We start from the raw sequence: 13,562 nt of genomic DNA, 5'->3' as shown, positions 1-13,562 counted from the left end.
AATAAAAGCTGATTTGTGTGAAACACTGTGTGGAGGTGAACATCTCATGTTTTAGCCTAAGACTTGAGCCACCAGACAGGAGTGCGTTGAGTGGTACATGACTCTCACTTTCAGGTGTCTGTCTCCCTGGGGAACCACGCATCCTGCAGGCCATTGCAGCCTGCACACACACACACATACACACACACACACACACACACACACAGAGAGAGAGAGAGAGAGAGAGAGATTCCCACTCAGAAGCCGCCTTAGAAACACCTCTGCTTCTGATCTAGGGGGCAGCTGGGGAGGAGTCACCTTCAACTCTCCTGTGGCATCAAGGATGCTCTGGTTTAATGGGAACTGCCCGGTTACACATTCATCTTGGTGGCCTTTGGCTGAATGTCCTCACTTGGTTTGTGGTCACAGGCCTTCATCGTTTGCTGATCCAATAGTCATCTGAGGGTTCTCCCCTAGGACAGCATAGTGGTGGGCATGAGCAGTCCCCTTGTGGTGGTTTGAGTGTGTGGCCATTGGGAGTGGCACTTTTAGGAGGCGTGGCCTCTTTGGAGGAGGCGTGGCCTCTTTGGAGGAGGCGTGGCCTCTTTGGAGGAGGCGTGGCCTCGTTGGAGGAGGCGTGGTCTCGTTGGAGGAGGCGTGGCCTCGTTGGAGGAAGTGTGTCACTGTGTTGGTGGGCTTTGAGGTCTCTATGCTCAGGCCTCCACCCAGGGTGGAAGAGACCCTCCTCCTGGCTGCCTGCAGAAGACAGTCTCCTGCTGCTGCCTTCTGATCAAGATGCAGAACTCTCAGCTCCTTCTCCAGCATCATGTCTGCCTAGACGCTGCCATGCTTCCCCCCAACCCCCATGATGCTAATGGGCTGAACCCGAAACTATAAGCCAGTCTCAGTCAAATGTTTTCCTTTATAAGAGTTGCCTTGGTCATGGTGTCTCTTCACAGCAATGAAACCCTAACCAAGACACCCCAAGAGACTCTTAACAAGAGCATCCAAACTCGCAACTGAGCACTCCTTCTGAGGTTGTTCAGTGGCTCAGCTGTATCTGACAGACCCAGAGTAGGGGGAGGGGTGACACTATGTCCTCCTGTGTCTTTGGCCTGTTCTTGCCACTGCCAGACACATCGCCTCCACCTTTCCAATGGCGGTACTGGGAAGACTGCTCATCATGGACGCAGACTTAGCAGAAGTTGCATGATCTCAGCATCTTTTCCAGCAGAGCCAATAACCACATCACCCTCAGCAGGAGCAAGAACAGCAGGAGAAGCAGGTGACTCATGAGCTCGAATCCAAAAGAATGAAAAATAAAATGGATTAACAGATAGCAGGCAGCTCTGACACAGCGCTTACCCTGACTGCGCCTAGGGACATGGCCAACAGCCAGGCCAGGGTGATCCTGTCAAAGAGACAACCTGGGGACAAGACCGCTGGCCATTACCCAAGGAGGGCAGAACCCTAGCCTCACACAAGTAGAGGCAGGGGATCTAAGCCAGGATGAAGAAGCTCTCAGATTTTTGGTCTTTGGTGTATCTTTCGGAGGAGCCTTTCCCGTGGTGGCATCCATGTTGCTGCCTTGACTCCTCCTGGATGGGCTTTTGCTTTGGCATCAGCTTGGAAGTGTTTTGTCAAACAGGGCTCTCTGTTTTCTTCATCCACAGCCACAAGTCACAAGGGTGTCATGACAGTGAAGCCTACACTCCGACTTAATCACCACACTAACAAAACAGCCAAGCCACACCATAGGGGCTTAGACCCCCTGTGGAGGCCCAGGCAATGGAAGCAGGGCAGAGTCAGTTACAAACATGCAAGTCAGTAGTTCCTATTATAAAAGTAAAATCAGGTGTTTTCCATTCTGTCCCCACTAGTGATGCGCCACTTCCTTGCTTAGGCATGTCCCTCCCAGCCCACTCTGACGTCCTTTTATCGTCCTGTACATTCAAATGTTCAGGAAGCATTTGTTCCTCTGAGTACTCAACATAGAAGAACAAACCAAGGTATTTCTGGACACTTACATTCTATCCTAAAGGGCTGAGCATCTGTTGTTACACACACTGGTGGGTGAAATTCAGCCCCCACTTATTCAGCCTGCCCTGACTGGAGGGACTCTCTTGCTGGTGGCTGAATAGGTTAGGGGGCTGGGGCAGAAGATGGAAGATCAACTCCAGGAAGTAGAGAGTAAGTAGACAAGGGATGGGGTGTGGGTGAAGGGCGGTAGCCTAGGCCTCCTGGCGTCCTCCTGGAAGCCTGTCAGATTTAGAGTACCCACTCTCTTTTCTTTGGAAAGAAAAGAAAAGGGGTGTAGTTGAGAGGCTGGGATATCCAATCAATCCAAGTTGAGTTGGCCTGACCAATATTTCCCATGGGCGGGTTTTGTAAAGACAAACACAGGAGCACTAAAACCCACAGTAGGCAGGGGGATAGCCCTGAGCATCTGTGGCACACCCACGAAGGGAAGACACAATGTGTTTATGGACAAAATGTGCAGAGAAAAACAAGGCTATTAACTACACTCGTTGAGGAGAGATGCACCTTCAAAGGTCCCTGACTCACTGGTCCGGGTTAACGCTAATTACCACCTCCCTCCAGGGCTGTGATTCCTGACCAAGCTTACTTTGGAGGACATCTGCTCCAAGGAAGCCTTGTACTGGCTCCCTGACTCCTGCTGTCCCTCCCTTCCCCTATGCCTCCTTTATCTAAATCCCAGAAGCTGATTTGGAATCCCAGTCTTCTTTGGAGGGTCCAGTGACCTAACAAGCCTCTTATTTTATAACTTTCATGGCTGTTGACAATGAGGGTTCCAGGGCTTTGGGTCTTGGTCCTTTGGTGATCAGTTGAAAACTCACTGTTCTGATTAATATCTGTCCCTTGTGACAGAAGACATGTGGACGCTGTTTCACGAGCACCTCCCGTGGACAGCTTGGGTCTCTCTGAGCTCTAGACCCTTTTAGGAAGGATCTAACATTTGAGCAGAAACTTGAAACAATGGCTGCAGCTCCTACCTCCCAGGATGGAAGTATGGTCTGGAAACTGCTACCCATGCTCCACCACTAAATCCAATCACGGGATGCTTCAATGATCACTCTGACCAGACTCAAATATACCACATTCCTTGGACCTGGATCTGGACTCTGGTCCAGGATCCCCTATAGGGATTTCCTTTATCCAAGTCTCTACTTCTTCTTGTTCTTTTCCTCTTAACAGTATTCCCAACAGACCCCCATGTATTCAAATCTATAACACACCAATTATATATATATATATATATATATATATATATATATATATATATATGTATATATGTGTGTGTGTGTGTGTTTGTACACACACACACACACATTAAGTACCTACATGCCAAGCATATTAGACCTATTGGGCAACAGAACAGACTCTGATCTCTATACTTAAGGAGGGGAGACAGGAATCACAGTGAAATCCATGATGCAGAATGGTAGAAGGAAGAGCAAGACAAGAAAGGACACCAGTAGACTCCAAGCCAAGGAGCAGGGTGGAAGACTGTACAACTCCTGGGAAGTGACCAGTTTCTGGAATTCCAGTCAATTTATCTTCTTTCCTTCCTTCCTTCCTTCCTTCCTTCCTTCCTTCCTTCCTTCCTTTCCCCACCCCCCCCCTTTTTTTACAGGCTCTCATGTCAGTTCCAGTGGCCTTGAACTTGATACATAGCTGAGGATGTGTTGAACTTCTGATCCTTCTGTCTCTACTTCTCAAATGCTTGGGTTATAGGCGTGTGAACCATGACACCTGGTTTATTCAGCGCTGGGAATCAGACCCAAGGCTCAGAGCATGCTAGGAGCGCTCTCCCTACCCACTGAACTACATCACCAGGCCATGTTTACTTTTTGCCAAAGTCATAATTTTATTGCAAAATATCGAACTTGATGCACCATCTTCATTATACATTATTTTCCCAAGCCAAAGAAAAAAAAAGAGGCGGGGACTCCTCCATAGAGTCAGTTATAGCCTATCCCTCAAACAAAACGTAAGTTGTTTTGGCAATGTGAAAATCGTGAACTGTAGGGAAGACTGTCAGGGCAAAGAAAGTCATCCTCAAGCCCTCTCATAAGACGCCATGGCTCAGCATGCATTGTTTTGATCCTCAGAGATTGCATTTATGTTGCATGCTTCTTTCTTGCCAATAGACACACACGAATATTTTTTAACATTTGTGTTCCTGGCAAGAACTTGCATGTCCTCATCCTGAGTGTCTAAGGACCCACAATTATTTTAAGGTTGAGTAATACTCAATGCATTGGCATCTTACCATCACTGAACTATTTCCTCTTTACGAAGTGTTCATGTGTTCCAATTTTTGTTTTTAACCACAAGAATCAAAGCTAAAACTCTTCACAAATGTAGCGTTTCCTTTATCTCTTACATTATTTCTTCAGGGCAAATTCCCAGATAGTCAAAGATTTTGCTTTGGTTTTTCTCTGTAGCCCTGTGACCCAGACCGACTTTGAACTTGTGAGCTTCTCACCTCAGACCAGAGGGAGACAGCATGGAAGACCCCAACTTTCAGGCCTATTGACTTGGCTTTGCTTTTTAAGTGGCCACACAGCAAAGCAAACAGAAACTTAGGCCATTGCTTTTAATAATTTACCTTTTTTAAAAAATTGAAAATACAAACTAAATGCTTACTTAATTTTGAATATCATGGGTTATTATTACTTATTATTAACACTTTAAGTGCCTTTGAAGACACTGCTAAAAATTATTGATTTGCTTGTGTGTCCAGGGTAGGTTCTCGGATTGAACACAGGTCTTCAGATTTATGAACACTTCTGCCTGCAGAGAACACACTCTTTAAAGCTAAAATGGAGGGTCAAGAGAGAGTTCAGCAGTTAAGAGCACTGTTTCTCCTGGGGCTAGAGAGATGGCTTAATGGCCAGGAATACACGCTGCTATTCTAGAGGATCAGGGTTCCATTCCCAGAATACACATGATGGCTCACAACTGTAACTCCAGTTCCAGGGGTCCTTCTGGCCTCTGGTGGCACCAGGCACACATGTGGTGAACAGATACCCATGAAGGCAAAGAACCTATACACATAAAAATAAAATTTAATACTAAAGTACTCGCTGTTCACCTGGAGGACCTGGGTTCAGTGCCTAGAACCCACGTTACAACTTGTAAGTATCTATATTTAATTCCAGGGGACCCAAAGCCTCCTCTGGCCTCCAAGGGCACCTCACACATGGTGTGCACATACATACCCACATACATACACATGCAAGCACAATTCTGATACACATAAAATAAAAATTGAATTTTGCTGGGTGTGGTGGTGCATACCCTTTATTCCAGCACTTGGGAGGCAGAAACAAATGGACCTATGAATTGGAGGCCAGCCTGGTCTACATAAGTTCTAGGATAGCCAGGGCTACATAGTGAGACACCCTGTCTAAAAAACAAACAATAATATTTGTTTTAAAAATTAAAACTAAAATAGATTCTATCTGATGAATATTATGCAAAGTATGGACAATCTGTTTTATCTCTATTCATACTTATGTAATGCATTGTACTTTGAAAATATATATGGTATTGAACTATATGAACACTGGTTCTTGTTCAACTGATCGACAATTGTCAGGACAGGAGCCCATTATGTTGCTTAGGCTGGTCTTGAACTCCTGGACTCAACTCCCAACTCAGCAGCTCCAGTACTGGGAATCAGGCATGTGGCACTATGCTGGGCTTTGAGCTTGGGTTCTAATGAGTCAAATCTTATATGTTTTCACTGCGCTAACAAGATGAACAAGGACAGAGTACACCAGGCACAGAACATGATGGTGAATCAGACTGGATCTGTTCTCGAGGAATTTCCAATCAAGCTGGGGGAAACCCATATGAAAGAGACGCTGGTGCATTTGCCAAGCATCCCCTGTCTCATTTGGTGAGGGTCAGAAACCAACTAAGCACTTGGTGGCAGGAAATATCCCCCGAGCATCTGTGACAGCCTCTAGAGGGAGTCCGAATGCTACCTTCACAGAGGACAGACCAAAGCCATCAACACCGGAGCTGAGAGTCAGGCTACCAAGCTGCGGGCTTCTTATGCCTTTCAGTCCACATTTTCCAAGAGCAGTAAGGAGAGGTGAGAGGCAGGATGAGAAAGGCCAACATGGGATCCTGGAAGTCAGTCCTGTTTGCAGAGAGCATTTGCCTTACGATGTCAATTGCACTGAGAAGGGGCTGCCAAGGAGATGTTCCAGGAGTTTCTAGAAAAGTCTCTGGGGGAATCCCAAGAGGGAGACAGGTCAAGAACCTCTAGACAAGCTGGACCATCTCAAGGCCATGTCATGATCCATGACTTTAACTTCTCAGGTCAGACCAGTGACCTGCTTCCAGACCTCCCCGGGGCTTCCTGCTCTTGGGTCTTCTCCCGTCAGGAGGCCACTATGGTGCTCTGTCTGCGAACCGTCTTTCCTCGGCTCCTATGTTTCGACACATGGTCCTCAGCTGCTGGTGCTGTTTGGGAAGGTTGTGGAGGAAGCTTGTGGGAGAAGTGGGTCACCGGGGATGAGTATCAAGGCCTTGGAGCCCAACCCCACTTCCCATTCACTTTCTGGTTCCAGAACGCAGATGCCACGTGACTCCCCAGCCTCCCGGTCCTACCTTGCATGCCTTCCTTGCCCTGTTGTCTTCCCAGCCATGATGCAGGGTAGCGACCGGGAACTGTAAGTCCAAATACACCCTCCCTCTCTCCCTCCCTCGAGTTGCTTTTTGTTTGGTTATTGGTTGGTTTTGTCAGCATATTTTGTCACAGTTTAAAAAAAAAAAAGAAGTGAGAGCACCATCACCAAGGCTCAGCTTCTAGCTGTTTTTTGTAGAGGACCTGGGTCTGATTTCTAGAATCCACATGGCAGATAATGAGCTTATGTAATTCCAATTCTAGGGGATCTAACACCTTCTTTGGCTTCTGAGGATTCTGTGTACACATGGTCCACTTGTACACACGCAAGCAAAACACACATATGCATAAAATGGTCTCTTGCATTTTCTTTTTTTAAAAAAAGGAAACATTCCTGTGTGGTGCAGAAAGCATGCAGCGTTAGGACTGGAAAGTCACGTGAGCTACGTCTGGGTGGGCGGGTCGACATTTCTCCAGGCCTCGGCATCAGTCCTGTTCACAGAGCGAGGCGGCTGCTTCACCGGGGACTTTATGAGGAATCACAAGAAGTCATTTGTACGGAGGATGTTTTGACACCTGTAAGAAGTATGTACAAATGGTAATTTTTATTTTAGCAACTGTCTTATATTGCCGTCATTTCTTGTTCACCTGTCCCCCCACGCACTTAACGAGCCAGAAACTGGCCCAGTAATGAAGACAGTCTCTCTGCCCTCTAGGACCAGCCTGCCCACTCGGGGAGGATAGGGAGGACCGGAAGTTGACTCCTCCGCCATGGATTAGATCAGCTGTCCATTTTTCTTATTGATGTGTGTCCAGCAGCAAACTGTGCCAGGCATACAGCAGGTGCCCAGAGGTTTTGAAGAGTATAGAGACTCACAGATTCGAAGATGGGGGAGGTTCTCAGTCTAACATGGGGGCTGCCGTATAGAGGTCATGGAGCAAAGCACCCAGGGAAACAGTGACATCTGAGGACCAATACCCAGCTGGCCTCTTCCCCAAGGCTACAAGGCCTTTGGATGCCAGCCTGTGACAATGGCATCATTACATTTTTCTGGTGCTTTGTCGTGTCTGTGCCCATGTCGGTGCCAATCTCCCCTAAACGAAACCATTGAGAGAGCCCAGGGCTTGATAGGAAAAAACCAGCTCAGAATCACAGTCATCGAGCTAACGGGTTATTTGGGTCAGCCAAGCCCTTCAGCCAGGGCACGGTGATGTGATTCACAATACTGCCATCCCCAAAGAGCTTGGCATGGATGCAGAGCTTCCCAAGGAGAGCTGGCAAACACACACAGCTCAGCCCATCTGCCGTGGTCCCCATCCGTGTGTTTTAGAACAGGCCTCTCATTACCCTAATAAAGACAACACGGTCTTTGCAGCAAGAATCCAGGCAGGTACACTCTGCTTTTCCGGGTACTTTATATTTTATAAGAACAGAAACACGCTTACAACTGAGACAGTATCAGTAATACAAGACTAGCCAATGGCCCCTGGCTGGGGACCTTTCAAGGACCTCATCTCTAAACAAAACACTGAGACCTGGGTTCAGGAACTGAGGCTGAGGCAGAGTGGTAGGTAACCTAGAAGACACCAGGGCATACACAATGGAAGTCCCTCTGGGGGCTCTGCCCATGAATCCACCCAAGAAGAGGAAGAGAAACCTTGACACTAGGAAGAAGGCAGCATCTGTCAATCATGTTGGACCCTTTCAATTCCATGACATCATAGATACCATAGCCCATCAGGGGCGGAATCTTCATTGCCTGTAGCTGACTTTTTTTCTCTCTCTCTAAAGGCAAGCGCTGGTACAAAGCTGTAAGCATAAGAGGGCTTCTCTCTGCCACGTCCAGCTCTGACCTTCCAGAGAGAAGAGCCCATTGCGGCAGAGCCCTGCAATGTGGCTGCCGGCTACCCACCCTGCCTAGGTCTAGATAGCTGTATTCCCTACCCAGGGGACTGGATTGCTGGCAAGGCTCACAGCCAGCCCCGCAGAGCCTCAGGAGAACCGTTGGCATTTGGAGAATGTGTCTTCCCTCATTTAATGCTTTGCCTACACTTTAACCGATGGCGTGTCAGGATGGGGGAGGAGGGGTGCGCTGGGTGGGCGGAGAGGTCCCTGTGCAAGTCAAATGACATTTTCTATGCCTGGAGGAGATCGCAGACTTAGGAAATGTTTCGTTGATGTGATTCCTGCACCAGCTTGCTGTGTCGCCCGCCCCCAACACCTCTTTACTGCTTCTGACTAGTGCTTCCACACTATCCCAATCACTAAACTTGACTTGGATTATTTTTTGGTTATTGTCCCAAGTCATTTTATTTGCACAACTAGGTGCCAAGGGTTCAAACACACCCCAAGTGTGTCTTCTTCTTCTTCTTCTTCCTCCTCCTCTTCTTCTTCTTCTTCTTCTTCTTCTTCTTCTTCTTCTTCTTCTTCCTTCTCCTTCTTCTCTCTCTCTGTCTCTTTCTCTCTCTCTCTCTCTTTCTGTGTGTGTGCGCACGCGCATGTGCGTGAATGTGCGTAGGCTGTAGAATAACCTTGGATGTCTGTCTTTGACTTCTGCCTTGTTTGGCATAAAGTCTCTCATTCACCACCATCTTTGACTCTCCTGTCTTCATCTCCCACTGCGCTAAGGGAGTGTCAGGATTATAGACATGCGCACTGCCGCATCCAGCTTTCCGTGGGTCCTGGGGATTCAAACCCAAACATGCGCAGCCAATGCTCTACCCACTGAACCACCTCTCCAGCCCAACACTGGCTTCTGCTGTTAGGAAAAGATAACCTAAAAGGCACACCACTGAAGAACGGACGAGAGTCACTTGTTCTTTGTGTGGCACGAAGGTGGGGACATGCCTGTCCCCTAGGTCCAAACCCCAGAGGCTGGATCCATCCCAGGTTACCCATCTAGCGTCTGCGCTTCATGAGACAACTTACGTCACCTGTCTGCTTCCCAAGCTTTAAAAAGAGGGTGCTACCTCCAGGGCCGAAGGAGCTGAAGGGATGAATAGTGAAGAGATTACAGAGAGTCAGGGATGCCCACTGAACACCATGGTAACCTGTCTTGTCAACAACCCTGCAAGGGAGGCTTTTTTAGTCCTGTGGTGTGTTTAAGACATGGTGAAAGGTAGTCTTGGCTTAAGAGGGCACTCCTGGGTCCTGTGAGTCACCAAGGTCTTATCCACAACCAGCTCTGTGTGTCTGAGCTCTCTTTGCTTTTGTCCTCGCGGGCACCCTTCTTGGTCCCTTCCTGGGCGCAGGTCACCCTAAAGCGCCACCTGGTGTTCTTCCCAGTGCTATGCCAGCACTCGTCAGTCTGTCTGCATACCAAGATTAAACAGAGTAGAAATGTGTGCTGAGCAGCTGCACGTGGTGCTGAAAAGGCCCCACCTCTGCAGAACAGCTGCTGGCCCTCAGACTGGAAGTGCAACCTCTGAACCCCTCATTACGTGGCATCTGTGGCTCAAGCTTTGAATAGGCAGTGGAGTGAGGAGAGAGGTAAGCTATTGCTCTGATCCTGCATTGTAAGGAGATGTTCACCGACCTAGTGGCCAGCTGTGGGAATGACTCCTTCTGTAGAACCTGGGGTAGATTCTGAGTGGCTTGGCCAAGGTCACGCGGCCAGGAACAGGGAGCTGGGGTTGCACACCCAAGGCCTAGTGCCACATCCCGGTCAGTGGCTCAGGATGCCTGCAGTGGTGAAGGGCAAAAGGACACCTTGGTTGTGACCAGAGAGTCAGCACTATCAGCCACCAATCTGTGTGAGGAAGAGCCTGCAGGTGGCTCAGAACTCCCTGGCTCCCGCCTAGAGCTGAGGGCCCTGCTAAAGAACTCAGCGGACTCTTCAATTCCAAGTCCTAATGCGTATCCATTTGGTTATTGCAAAACTAATGAGACAATTTAATGGTGTTTACCACCTCCTAATCATCAATTATGCAATTTTCACATCAAGGACGATTTCTGCTATAACTGTTCACACTGAGTCTTGGAGGGTGGGCTGGCACAGAAAGCATAGGACAAGCCTCAAGAAATGCTTTCTGTGCCCACGTGGTCTGAGCTATGGGTCTCAGTAGCACCCGCTATAAAGGGCCCTGGGAGCAGGGGCTGGCTTTTGATTGACAGGGGCCGGTGCAACTTTCACCTGCTGTGAGTGGGAACCTGTGAAGATGGAGGAGGCAAGGGAAAGGCCTAAAGGTGGCATATTCTGTGTGGGACCGTGTAAGGCAGTCCGTGGCCTGGGAGACCCAGGAGAACATTCTACAAGGGACGGAACCAGTGAGCCCTGCTCCCAGACTGCTGACTCCTCAACTCCATAATCCTATGGCCATCGGTCACGTTTGGCCACGCCCCAGGCCCCTAGCGTTCTGGCTGGACTCCACCCCTACAGTTACCTGGCTACAGCCAGGTTTTACCCCGCCCCACGGTTGTTACCTGGCCACTATTAAAGGAGGCTTCCTGCCCCTCCTCACTCTCTCTTGCCTCTCCTCATTTTTTTCTCATCCTTGCCCTTGTCTCCCTGTTTCCCTCTTTCCACGTGGTCATGGCCAGCTCTCATCCCTCTGTCTTCTCTTTCTCTTTTTACTTCTCTGTCTTCTTTTCTCTTCCTAGTTTTCTATAATGAAACATCGAAACTATGAACTGTCTCTTCTTATCAAAACCCGCCGTGTAAGAACATGGAGCAGGCCTCAGCGTTTCCAGACACCAGAAAAGGACCCAGCCTCTTCTCAGCCAAGCTTCCTCAACAGGTACCTGGGAAGTCCATGCCAGAACGGCACCGCCTGGAGCCAGGGCCCCTCCCCGCTAGCCAGGCAGCAGCCTGTCGCTCTTCAGGAACTCCCGCACCCGCTGTCCTCATCCCGGTGCTGTGTGCAGGGCCCACTAGCCAGTTTTCTCTTATGCGGGCTCTGCCTGCCAGTTTCCCGGGCCACGCAGCCCCACCGTGTCCTCCCCCCCCGCCCTTTTCCCCCCACAATTCTTGGACCCCTCAGAGCTGGGTGCAGATGTGGCTACACAGAGATTTTATTTCTCCGACTATAGGCAAAAAAGAAAAAAAAAGAAAAATTTAAAATCCAATGCCAGTTTTTTATTTGCATCTATCAAGTGTGACCTTGAAAAATGTGGTACAGCTGGGATAGTGGTTCACGCCTTTGATCCCAGCACTCGAGAGGAAAAGGCAGGTGGAGCCCTGTGAATTCAAGGCCAGCCTGATCTACATAGTGAGTTTTAGAACAGCCAGGGCTACATAGTGAGACCCTGTCTCAAAAAGAATAAAAAACAAACCCAGGAAGGATGGATCACATAAAGAGCACAGTCAGCTGGCACTGTGCGTTTGCTCTGTATTCTACCCCAGGCTAGGTTGTGGGGATCTCTCCTGGAGATGCAGAGCTTGCTTGAGTGGATAAAGGTGCTATAGCAGGGTTCCACACAAAGGGGAGGGGTCATAGGCTGAATCCTGATGATGAAGGTGACAAGAGACCTTTAAGGCAGGGAGGAGCATGTGATGAGGTTGAGGCAGGAGAGGTGTGGCCTGCCCTGCCAAAACCCAATGAGCTCAGAGCTGCAGGGGCTGGCATGTCCTTCCTGCACAGGCAGGTGTGATGGCACAGGACTCGGAATGGCACATCAAGGTACGCGGACTTGACTGTAGGAGAGGGGAGCCAGCATGGGTTTTGAAGACCAATGCATCACGGCCCAAACTGGAAGCACTCCCCAGAGCTGCATGGAAGGCCAACGAGGGTGAGATGGGCTTGACGGGAGTCAGATCTGGGGGGAGGGGACATTACATAACCTTTGCTGAGGGAAAATGAAGAAACATGTATTGACCCCAGATAGAAAGAGCGCCAACCACCAAAGGAGTGTCTAAATCCAGCTTGGCGAACCAAAGATTACTGGCATTATTTCCAGGATTGAAAGTGACTCGGGACAGCTAAAACACTAGGAAGCCCTTTAGGAAGCTGGGTCCCCAGGCAACCTACAGGCGCCATTCTACCTAAGGTTCCCCGCCCAGTCTTTTACATAACTTCCGGAAGGGGAGGGGCTATGGGAGGGCATACTGAAGAAGATGACACTGAAGAGCATCTCTGAATACCTAAGCCTCACCTCCTCCAGGAGGGAATGTCAGCACCTCACAGATTCCACAAGAGAGCATTATCAGGCTCCAGTCTCAAGAAGGTCTTGTGCCGGTGGCCACAGCGTCCATGACTTAAGACAGGGATGGTCCGATCCAGACTGGAGCAAACAGCGGTACAAATGCTGGCGATAAGGCTGCTGTGCTCCCAGTACAGCCTCAGCCAAAGCCTACAGGCAACCCTAAAATTCTTAGGACCGCCTGAGACTCCATGTTCTCAGTCCTGACGTCAGCACGGCCTAGACTCCCCGTGCATGTAGGAAGACATGGCTGAATTTCTCTGTCTTTGACCCATGGCCCACAAGCATGCTGCTTGGGTTTCCTCCAACCCCCATCATCCAGGTTAGGAAGCCCGTGAAAAGTAAGACGCAGAGTCAATGGGACCTTATACAGCGGCCCAGGGCATCAGCTCCCTCTGTCCCCTGTCTCTGCATTCCTACTTATAAAATGGGGACATAGATCCCAGCGGTGATAATGTAGCACACAGGGCAATGGATCCCTCAAACCCAGCAGTGAACTGGAGTCCTAGAAATGAGTTCTAGAAGAACCAAACAAACAACCAAACAAACAACCAAACAAACAAAAAGAAAGCATGTCAGGACAGAGGTCCTTGCAGGGCACGGGAAAATAGCCAAGAATTGCAGGTCCTTGGCGTCCCAATCTGAGTGCACTGTGTACAAAACCCTTTCCCATCACCTCTCCCGTCCCACCAAAGCACATCCACAAGCCAAGTAGTTTGTGGGTTTTTTTTTTTTTTGTTTCTTATTTTGTTTTGTTTTTGCTTTATTTTATGGGCTCCT

This window comes from Apodemus sylvaticus, chromosome 3 (genome assembly GCF_947179515.1).
Source record: "Apodemus sylvaticus chromosome 3, mApoSyl1.1, whole genome shotgun sequence".
Lineage (NCBI taxonomy): Eukaryota > Metazoa > Chordata > Mammalia > Rodentia > Muridae > Apodemus > Apodemus sylvaticus.
Note: the sequence above shows the minus strand (reverse complement) of the source record.